The sequence below is a fragment of the Suricata suricatta genome, chromosome 13 (assembly GCF_006229205.1).
Source record: "Suricata suricatta isolate VVHF042 chromosome 13, meerkat_22Aug2017_6uvM2_HiC, whole genome shotgun sequence".
Classification (NCBI taxonomy): Eukaryota; Metazoa; Chordata; class Mammalia; order Carnivora; family Herpestidae; genus Suricata; species Suricata suricatta.
Window position 1 is genome coordinate 4,536,649 of NC_043712.1, and position 11,296 is coordinate 4,547,944.

General features: G+C 54.2%; 1 long non-coding RNA gene across 1 annotated transcript; it reads right to left on the reverse strand.

The window, feature by feature from the left end:
* Positions 1–552: 552 nt before the first annotated feature.
* LOC115276975 lies at positions 553–5,572 on the reverse strand. Its single transcript, XR_003902140.1, has 4 exons — positions 5,370–5,572; positions 4,941–5,110; positions 2,540–2,725; positions 553–970 (listed from the first exon to the last, which is right to left on the reverse strand). It is a non-coding gene; the product is annotated as an uncharacterized LOC115276975 (long non-coding RNA).
* Positions 5,573–11,296: the final 5,724 nt, after the last annotated feature.

An 11,296-nucleotide genomic window follows, 5' to 3' on the forward strand; every position in this document is an offset into this window, starting at 1 on the left:
CAAAGCAGGCTTCAGGCTCTGAGCTTTCAACACAGAGCCCGAAGCCAGGCTTGGACCCACGAACCGCAAGATCATGACCTGAGCCAAAGTCAGACACTCTACCAACTGACTAAGCCACCTAGGCACACCTAGATGCTGTTTTTTTTTTTTTTAAGTTTATTCATTCATTTTTGAGAAAGAGAGAGAGAGATTGAGGGGGAGGGGCAGAGAGAGAGGGAGACAGAGAATCCCAAGCAGGCCTCGCATTGTCAGCATGGAGCTTGACGCGGGGCTTGAACCCACGAATGGAACCATGAGATCATGACCTGAGCCAAAGTCTCAGGTTCCACCCACTGAGCCACCCAGGTGCCCCTGTCTTTTATTTTTGAGAGACAGAGAGACAGTGCGAGCAGGGGAGGGTCAGAGAGGGAGACACAGAATCCGAAGCAGGCTCCAGGTTCTGAGCTAGCGCTCAGCACAGGGCCCAATGCGGGGCTTGAACCCACAAACCGTGAGATCATGACCTGAGGTGAAGCCGGCCGCTTAACCGACTGAGCCACCCAGGCACCCCTGGCAGTTTCTTAAGATGTGAACCCTATACTTACATATGATCCAACTATCAGGCTCCTAGATAAACTCTAGCATACGCCACACACACAAAAACTCTGACACAAACGTTCATTGTAGCCATAACAGACAGAACAGTGGCTCCCAAAAATACCTGTGTCCTGATCCCCAGAACCTCTAATCGTTACCGTACATGACGCTGCAGACAATCTGATTAAGTTAAGGGTCTGGAGATGGGAGATCAGCCTGGGTCATCTGGGCAGACCCCTGGTCACACAAGTTCTTAGAGGAGGGAGGCGGAGGCGGGGTCAGAGGCGGAGCCCCGGAGCGCGGGCTGGAGGGATGCTCTCTGAAGGTGGAAGACGGGCCACAAGCCAAGCACTTGTTGATGCCCTCAGCGTTTCTGAATCTCAGAATAAGTAGGCTGAATGAAAGAAACCAAAGAATACATGACATGTGAGCCAATTTATAGAACATTCTAGAAAATGCAGACGGATCCATAGTGATGGATCAGTGGTTGCCTGGAGATGGGGGGGAGGGAGGGTGACAAAGGGGCCCAAGCAAACCTGTGGAGGCGGGGGGGGGGGGCAGTGGACAGATGTAGAGGTTTAACCGTCGTATATATTCATCAAGACTCATCTCCCCGAGGCGCCCGGGTGGGCCAGTCGGTGAGGCATTCGACTCTCGATTTCAGCTCAGGTCATGATCCCACGGTTCGTGGCATCAAGCCCTGAGCTGGGCTCTGCGCTGATACCACGAAACCTACTTCGGATTCGGACTCCCTCTCTCTGCCCCTACCCTAAGCATTCTCTCTCTCGCTCGCTCTCAAAATAAATAAATTTAAAAACAACAGCACCACCACACATCAAACTGTGCACTTTACTTTTTTAAATTTTTTAATGTTTATTTTAGAGAGAGAGAGACAGATCATGAGGGGGGGAAAGGCAGAGAGAGAAGGAGACACAGACTCCAAAGCAGGCTCCAGGCTGTCAGCACAGAGCCCGACTCGGGGCTTGAACTCACAGTTCATGAGATCATGACCTGAGCTGAAGTCAGATGCTTAACTGACTGAGCCCCCCAGGCGCCCCTCAAACTGTGCACTTTACACAGGCAGTTTGCTGTCCGTCACTTTCACCTCAATAAAGCGATAAAAGAACAATAGAGCCATCTAGGAAGAAGCAGAGTAGCTGAGGGGGAGTGATGGTAGTGGGCTCCGGTAAGAAGATGTCAGGGCCGTGGCCCTTCGCCCTGTCCTAGGGCTTGAATTAATCCAGAAGACTACTTGTGATGGGGGGTTTCAGCCAGTCCATTTTTTATTCTTTATTGTCTTAAGATTTTATTTTCTTAATTTTTAAAATATTTATTTTGACAGAGAGAAAGAGAGAGAGAGAGAGAGCAGGAGAGGGACAGAGAGAGAATTCCAAGCTGGCTCCACACCGACAGTGGGGATGTGGGGCTCAATCTCAGGAACCACAATATCATGACCTGAGCCGATATCAAGAGTTGGACACTCAACCCACTGAGCCACCCAGGTGCCCCAAGATTTTATTTTTAAGTAGTCTCTGCACCCACCATGGGGCTCAAACTCATGACCCCAAGATCAAGAGTCACACGCTCCCCTGACTGAGCCAGCTGGGTGCCGCGGCCAGTCTTTTTATTAAATTTTTTTGGTATTTATTTTATTTTGAGAGACAGAGAGCGAGCGGGGGAGGGGCAGAGAGAGGGAGACACAGACTCCTAAGCAGCTCCAGGCTCCGAGCTGTCAGCACAGAGCCCGATACAGGAATCAAACCCACAGACCGCGAGATCATGACTGAGCTGAAGTCGGCCGCTTAACCAACTGCGCCGCCCAGGCGCCCCCAGCCAGTCTCTGTAAATGGAAGACCTGACCTTGGGTGTATAATTGGCCTTGAGATCTATCTAACACTAGGGCTATATGATATTGAGTCATCCCAAGTCACAAAACATGTGCAAGGCAAACGTGGAGACAAACCTCGACAGCTTTTCCAAGAGCATTAAAAGCTGTGTCATACTCAGTGTATTCCTTCCCCAAGATTTCTGTAAACTTAGTGATACATTGTTTGAAGTCTTTCTCTGAGGTTTCTTAATAGCAAAAGCAGAAACTTAAGTACCACTGGGAAACCTTTGTTCTTCCTGCTGTGATCAACTGTGGTGAAAACTGTAACAAAAAATAAAGAAACATTAGCAAAGAACCAAAATGTATTTCCCCTGTTCCCTTTTTTATTTTTATTAAACATTTTTCTTAGGGCCGCCTGGGTGGCTCAGTCTGTTAAGCGCCCAACTATGGCTCAGGTCATGATTTTGTGGTTCGTGGGTTCGAGCCCCATGTCAGGCTCTGTGCTGACAGCTTGGAGCCTGGAGCCTGCTTCAGATTCTGTATCTCCCTCTCTCTGCCCCTCCCCTGCTCATGCTCTGTCTTTCTCTCTCTCAGAAATAAATAAAACATTTAAAAAATTAAAAAAATTTTTAATGTTCATTTATTTTTAAGATAGAGACAAAGCATGAGTGGGGGAGGGACAGGGAGAGAATGAGACACAGAATCCTAACCAGCCTCCAGGCTCCGAGCTGTCAGCACAGAGCCCGACCCGGGACTCGAACCCATGAACCACGAAATCATGACCTGAGCCGTAGTTGGATGCTTAACAGACTGAGCCAACCAGGCATCCCTATATTTCCTTTTTTTAAAAGCTTATTTATTTATTGAGAGAAAGAAAGAGACAGCACAGGTAGGGGAGAGGCAGAGAGGGAGGGAGAGGGGCCAGAGCCCCAAGCAGGGTCTACACGGACAGCAGTGAGCCCAACACGGGGCTCGACCTCTTGAAACTAGGAAATCATCACCTGAGCCAAAACCAAGACTCTGATGCTCAACGATGGAGCCACTCAGGCACCCCTGTTCCCCCTTCCTATTACTGGAAGGCTGGGCAGAAAGGGTGGCCGAGGGCACATGTCTTGGCACAAACTGCGAGGCAGGTGGCTGTCATGGACGCGTTCACCACGGCTCTGCTTCGATGCGTTTGCCGGACCCTGCTTCGCCGGGGAAGGACCAGAGCATGACTTCTTAATTCCTGTGAGTCTCCAACGCAGAGATGATAGGTGTCCGAGGTGAGGTGACTCACTTAAGAAAAACAATGATTCGTGGAGAAAATAAACCCGACTGTGTGAGAATAGTTATTGATGGAGCATCCACTTTGGACCGGGGCAAACCGGGGACGCGGGGATGCAGTTACTGACACAGCAACGTAAAACTCACTCCGTGTGTCACCCCCAGGAAGGAAGGAAGCCAGGGGTACACGAGGTACATTAAGATTTTTTAAAAAATTTTTATGTGTTTTTTAATCTATTTTTTGAGAGACAGAGTAAGCAGGGAAGGGGCAGAGAGAGACGGAGACACAGAATCTGAAGTGGGGTCCAGGCTCTGAGCTTCAGCACAGAGCCCGATGCGGGGCTCGAACTCATGAATGTGAAATCATGACCTGAGCTGAAGTTGGATGATCAACCGACTGAGCCACGCAGGGGTCCGCTTTTTTTTTTTTTTTTTTAAGAAATCTGTACACCCAACACAGAGATCCAACTCATGACCCCAAGATCAAGTGACACACTTACTGACCGAGCCAGCCAGGCGCCCCTGTCGGCTGAAGACTAGATCTCAGCGAAATGTTTGGTTCAGCAGTTGCATCCTCGTGATAAACTCTGATTATTTTTTTAACCAAACTTGTGATGGAAACCCTTTGGGGAGTTGAGTGTAAGCACTTTGGGGAAACGCAGGGAAGGTGTGCAAGGAGGGGTGAGGTAAGCGGAGAGCCCTTAGGAGCCATGGCAGGAAGCTAATAGCTAGTATTTGAAACTGATAAATCACGAAGGACCTGGGCCACCGTGGTTGTAGAAAAGATGGAGGGTTCTGCTCCGGGAAGCAGCTGGAAGCCTGAGGGACGGGTCGCGGGGGAAATGGCCTGCGGAGGTGGAGGAAGGGGGCAGCTATATTCCAGGATAAAGCTTCTCATGCGCTTTTTCTTTCTTTTCTTTTTAAATTTTTAAATGTTTTTATTTATTATTGAGACAGAGAGAAACGGATGAGTGGGAAAGAGGCAGAGAGAGAGGGAGGCGCAGAATCTGAAGCAGGTTCCAGGCTCTGAGCTGTCAGCACGGAGCCTGACACGGGGCTCTAACTCACAAATCATGAGATCGTGACCTGAGCCAAAGTCGGACGCTGAACCGACTGAGCCACCCAGGCACCTCCTTTTTTCTTTTTAAACTCTGTTCTTTCATGACCTCGTTAAAAACAAGCTAGGATACATTAGTTTGGAAGAAATAGAGCCTCTGGGTTGGAAGAGAGCGGGGTTCAGCCAGTTTGGCTCTTTACCCAGTGGGCTTACCTCCCACACGGGCCCAGCGGCCACTGCGCTGCAGAGCCCCGACAGGAGCTCGCTGCCCGCTCCGTGTGCTCATGGAACATGCCGTGCTCCCCGGGGCTCAGCGCCCATGTGGCCTGTGGCTCACTGGCCCCGCTTCCGTTCTGGACAGCTCCAGAGTCAGAAAGGTTTTCCTGGGGGGCGGGGAGGGGACGGCGGAGACAAAGAATGCAGACTCTTTCCAGGAGACGCAGCCTCCCCCAACCCCCCGCCCCGAGAATCTTCAGCAAATGGACATCCATTTAAGGACACGGGGTGCTCAGCCTCAGGGAGGAGCAGGAGGTGCTAGGAGGCCTGGAGAAGATGGGCAGGGTCTGCTGTGAGCAAGTGCTCCACTCCAGCCGCCATGCAAAGGGACCCCTCCCCCCACAGCGGGCTCCAAGCCATGCTTACTCTGAATCTGCAACGGTCAGGGCCCCCAGTTGCAGGGGGACACCTGGTCACCACCGCTTCCCGAATGCCTGCCTCCTGGGCTCCATGTCCCATGTACAGATGAGGTCTCTGAAGATCAGGGAGTTGTGACTTGTCCAGGCTACAGGGAGCAGGACCCAGGACAGGACTTGACGAAGGTCATTGATGCCACATCAGGCGGCCTTGTCCTGTGAACTTCAAAGGGAAGGGAGTGGGTCTCCTTCCTCTTTGCCTGACCTCCTGTGCATAAGAGATCATGAACTTAAGTCCGTCAGAAAGGACACATTTTAGGCTCTGGGGACTCAGAAAGCAGAGAAGCCCACACACCCTGCAATAACCACATCTTCCCACCAGGGGGCACAGTGGGACCAAACCCGAGGCCAGACCCGACCAGCTAGCTGTCAGTGGGGACCCGCACCTGATGTGGTGGTGACAGGTGAGAAGGAGCTGTCGTTCCCAAGATGGGCCCTCTGTGACACCTACCTCCTTGGGTCCTCACTGCAGATCCAGGAGGAGGTGCTCTTACAGATTAAGAAACTAAGGCTCCGTTAAAGGGTCTTTTCCGGGTCCCCACGTGGTGAGTGAGAGAGAAGGAGCGTGAACTCAGCTCTGACCTCAGAGCCCCAACAGTTGGCCCCTGCCCTCTGTCCCCTGTCCTCGTGCGTTTTGGCCCCATCTTTCCTTCTGGGTCCCTTTTAGATGGTCTCTTTAACCTCAGTGGGCTTTGCCCAGGCGTGCCCAGCGGTGGGGAGGGGTTTCCTCCTGGGAATCACTTCCAGGAGAGTAGGGGGGGAGGGAAGGGGGTCAGGAGGGCCTGGGGAAGAAGCTGGAGCTATGGGACCAGCTGGGGACATGGGGAGGGAGGTCGCAGGCCACAGGGCTGAGAGTCTGTCTTCCGGCCCTAGCCCCTGGCAGAGCTGGCCCCCTGGTAGCCCACCAGCCCTATTAATATTCTGCTGAGTCAGGGGGCTCTTGAGTTTCGGCATCACAAGACTCAGGGGCTGAGCGGCAGGAATCCTCCTGACTCCCGGTGCCCGATCTCTCCCACCTGCATGCCCGCCGCAGGCCACATGCCCCGCAGTTCTGAGTTGCCATGTGTTCTGGGGGGAGGGGTGTCCCTTCACTGTGAAGACATGACCCCTCTCAGCTGAGGTCAGGCTGTGTTCCTAACCCGCCTGACACACGGCAGGGGCTACAAAGCAAGAGCTGTTCTTCCAGAGAATGCTTTCTTGAGGGCCTGCTGTGCGTCCTGCCCTCTCCTGGTCCCTGGGGGTCCTGCAGCAGAGGCAGCGCCATGGGGCAGCTCACTGTCTGCCCACATGGGGCCACCAGCCAGCTGCCCCGCTGAGTGGGCTCGGCAGGGGGCCACACAGATGCTGGTCTCACCATGAGCTCTTCTGGGCATTTGGAACTGGGTCTCGGGGCACTGGCTGAAGGGAAGAGCACCAGGATTCGGGGAAGGGGCAAGGAGGGTCCATGCGAGGGTGGCCACGACAGTAGAGGGGGCCAGACCACTAAGGACGAAATGAGGCAGGTGCACTGGAAGACAAATGCACCAGGAGACAGGCCTGCTAGGTCCTGGTTCTCAGCCCCCTGCACCCCTTCCTGTAAGAGTTACCTTAAGAAGGCAATGGAGTGGTCATTTTGCTGTGGGTTGGAGTAAAACACCGTGCACCGATGACCCCCACCCCTCACCTGCAGACCTGGAATGTCCTGCGCCATTTGAAAACAGCCAATCATGAGGCTCCAGTTTTCCGCCACCCTGACGGAAACAGGCAACCTATCCCGTCCCGCGGTGACCCTAAAATGCCCTTACTTGGTAATCTGCCCCCCAAGACCAAACCCGGAACCCCCTCACCCATAAAAAACCCCACCCCTCCCAAACCAGGCGCGACTTCCCTGACTCCCCACCCTCGGGGTCATGGAACCTCGCCCGGGAATCGCAGATCCCAGTAAAGGCTTTCTTGGCTCCATAACCTGGTCTCTTTCTTTCCTCTCATCTCCACCTCCATCTATTAAATCTTACCCTTCCCATCCCAGGCTCCCGGGGTCTGCCCTGCACCCCCATGGAAACACTGCATCACGGGTGTAGACGGCCACACGGCCCCGCAGTGGCTGGCAAAGCCAGGATCATCTTTGATCACCAGGCTGTCAGAACTCCTGAGTCGCGGTTTGAAAACTATTTCCTGAGGACGGCCTGGAGCCCCTGGGCCTGGCCGGGAGAGACACACGTCATCTCCTCAAATCCTCCTGTTTGTTCTCCCATTTTACAGATGAAGATGTTGAGCCCCACAAGGCAAAGCCACAGGCTGTTGAGTGACAGAGCCAGGCCTTGAGCCCAGCTCTGGCTGATCCCAGAGCCCTTCCTTTTTTTTTTTTGAGAGAGAGAGAGAGAGAGAGAGAGAGAGAGAGAGAGAGAGAGAGAGCGCGCCACGCACAAGCTGGGGAGAGGAGCAGAGAGAGAAAGAGTCTCAAGCAGGTCTCACACTCAGCGTAGAGTCCAACTCAGGGCTCAACCCTGGGATCATGACCTGAGCTGAAATCAAGAGTCAGATGCTTGACCCACTGAGCCACCCAGACGCCCCCCGGAGCCCTTGCTCTTGACCTTGATCCTAAGCTCATTCACTCAGCTTGGCCTCTATAACCTTTGTTGAATAACTTAATGGAGCATTAAGAAAACGTCATCACCAGCAAATTCCCTTTTTAATGCTCCCCCCACACCGCACCCCCCCCCTTAGGTGTGCTCCCCGCAAGGGAATCAGCAACCCGCCCCTTCGTGTGCCTTCCCCCTCCCCGTGGGGCTCCTCGCACCTCCCCCCTCCCCGATGCTCTGACGCCCAGCCCTTCGGAGCCCTTATCTGCCAGGCCCACACGTCCCAGAGCCCCTCACAGGCCCTGTTATCAGGGGTCACATTCCAACCGGGCCTCCCCTCCCAGGAGGGGAAGATAAAGCCACTTTCCGGTCCTTCTTCAGTTTTGTCAAGTGGGGAGGGGGCGCTCGGGGCAGGAAGGGGGTCCCGGAAACAGGAAGTTCCTGCATTTTGTTTGTTTCTTCAGCCAGCCCTGGGAACACACCAGGGGCTGGGCTGGTGGGCCCAAGGGCTCCTCCGGGGACGGGTGTCCCCCCCACCTCCTTTGGAAGCCCAGGGGCCCAAAGAGCCAGGATGTGGCTGGCGAGGAGGGCTGGGTTTCAACCAGAGGCTGGAGGATTCCGCTGAAGAGCTAGAAGCACCCACTTTTCCCTGCTGGCTGCCCGCCTGGTGGAGCCTCCATGTTCCCACGCTTCAATTACTGAGAATCGCAGTCTTTCCTCGCAGGGCGGTGGGGGGGGGGGGGGGGGGGGGGGGGGGGGGGGGGGGGGGGGGGGGGGGGGGGGGGGGGGGATATGGCCCTGTGTGCAAAGGGCCCACATGGGGGCGCCTGGGGGGCTCAGTTGGGTAAGCATCTGACTCTAAAAAAATTTTTTTAAATGTTTGTTCATTATTTTTGAGAGACAGAGAGACAGAGAGAGAGAGAGAGAGTAAGCAGGGGAGGAGCAGAGAGAGAGGGAGACACAAAATCCAAAGCAGGCTCCAGGCTCTGAGCGGTCAGCACAGAGCCTGACATGGGGCTCGAACCCACAAACCATGAGATCATGACCCGAGGCAAAGGAAGTCAGGCATTCAGCACACTGAATCATCCGGGCGCCCCTGCATCTACCTCTTGGTGTTGGCGTGGGTTGTGATCTCATGGTTCAGGAGTTCGAGCCCTGCATCAGCTTTGCGCAGACAGCACAGAGCCTGCTTACAATTCTTTCCCAGTGCCTGGGGAGCTCAGTCAGTTAAGCATTTGATTTCAGCTCAGGTCACAATCTCACGGTTCTGAGTTCAAGCCCCATGTCGGGCTCTGTGCTGACTGCACAGAGCTTGGAACCTGCTTCCGATTCTGTGTCTCCCTCTCTCTCTCTGCTCTTCCCCTGCTTGTGCTCTCTTTCTCTCAGAAATGAATAAACATTAAAAAAAAATTTAAAGAGGAGTGCCTGGGTGCCTCAGTTGGTTGGGCATTCGACTTTGGCTCAGGTCATGATATCACAGTTGGTGGGTTTGAGCCCCACGTCAGGCTCTGTGCTGACCGCTCAGAGCCTGGAGCCTGCTTCAGAATCTGTGTCCCTCTGTCTCTGACCCTTCCCTGCTCATGTTCTCTCTCTCTCTCTCAAAAATAAAGAAAAAATATTTAAAAACAATTTAAAGAAAAAGAATTCTTTCTCTATCTCTGCCCCTACCCCACTCATATTCTCTTGTGTCTCTCTCTCAAAATAAATAAATCACTTAAAAATAAATTAAAAAAAAGATTTTTTAAAAGGTGGGGAGCCTGGCACCAGGAAGGCCCTGCTGTGGGCTGCACACGCATGCACGTTAACTCGGCTCTAGCCAAGTGGCCATCACACGCCGACCTGTCTATGTGGATAAGCTCATTTTCCAGCCACCTGTACTCTAGGAAAAGGACGTGATTGTTATACCCATGGAAGCGGGTGAGGAAACCGAGGCTCAGCCCCTGGAGTTGGCCTGTCCGGGGTCATGCAGCTCTTGGTGGAACAGCCACTTGGGTCCCAGTCTGTCAGACCTCAGTGCGTAGGCCCTTCATTAGCACAGCCCCAGGCTTTGGGATGAATTCACTTATCACCCTGTCTACATAGCAGGCTTTCCTGACTCCGGAGGCCCCCCCATCCCCAGCTGTGGCCATGAAAATAGGCAGAAAAAGCTGGGCACTGTCCAAGTCTGTGTGATCTGTGCTCAGATCACAGGGGAGTCTGCCAGACCCAGCCCGGCTCCCGGGACCAGGTACAGACCCTACGGAGCCCAGGCCCGGAGATGAGGCAGGCTGGGCCACGGCACCCAGGGTCCTTCGGGGTCTGACAGAGGGGCAGGTGCGGGAAAGCCTTCCGAGGAGCCAGGAGAACTCTAAAAGCAAAGAGGTCTGGGGGCACCCAGGAGGCTCATTCGATTAAGCGCCTGACTTTGGCTCGGGTCATGATCTTATGGCTCGTGGGTTCAAGTCCCATGTCAGGCTCTGTGCTGACAGCTTGAAACCTGAAGCCTGCTCCCTCTTTCTGCGCTTCTCCACTGTGTTCTCTCTCTCTCTGCAAAAATAATAGCAATGCAGTCTGGCCACTCAGCGTGGGGGCACCTGGCATACGTCACCAGCCTTTGAGAGGATCGTGGCTCCGTCACCAACCGTCAGAAGCCTGGGACATGGTAGAGGATGGTGGGTTTTAGACTGGCTCACATTTCAGTGCTTGAGGGCCCTTAGGTTTTGAATCAGAAGTGCCGGGGTTTGAGGAAAGCACCTGCCACCTCCCAGACCCTGAGTGGAAAATCCCCTTCCGGGGCTTGCAGGTCTCATAGGAGAAGGGTCCCCAAACAAAAGACACATGAACAAATGTGAGCTGGGTCCTCAGGAGCAGAAGAGGGATGCGTGGTCAGCCAGGTGCTGAGGCCACAGTGGCAGTGGCTGGAGGGCGGCTGGGGGCGGCTGGGGGGTGGCAGGGGCTGGTGCAATGTGGCTGGGCGAGCAAGTGCACAGAGGTGCCCGGAGACCGGTTGCTATGGCAACACTGCTGCCGGGATGCCCGCATGAGCAACAGCGGCGCGGGGCCTGGTGTGGCCCGGCTCTGAGCCTGGGAGTGGGCGTCCAGGCTTTCAGCAGAGGCAAAAGCCAGTTCCCGTGGAAAGAAAACGCCACAGTGGAAGGAGGCCCTGGGGTGCTTGGGGAAGGAGATCAAGCCGTTAACGTGCAGAAGGAGATTAATGTGGTGAAGACAGGTCAGCAGGGAGCAAGAACGCTCAAGGGCTGCGGGTCTGGGGACGGTCAGACCCCGAACTAGAATGGCCAGGGTGTTCCCCACATCCAGGGACCAAGGCTACAGCGTG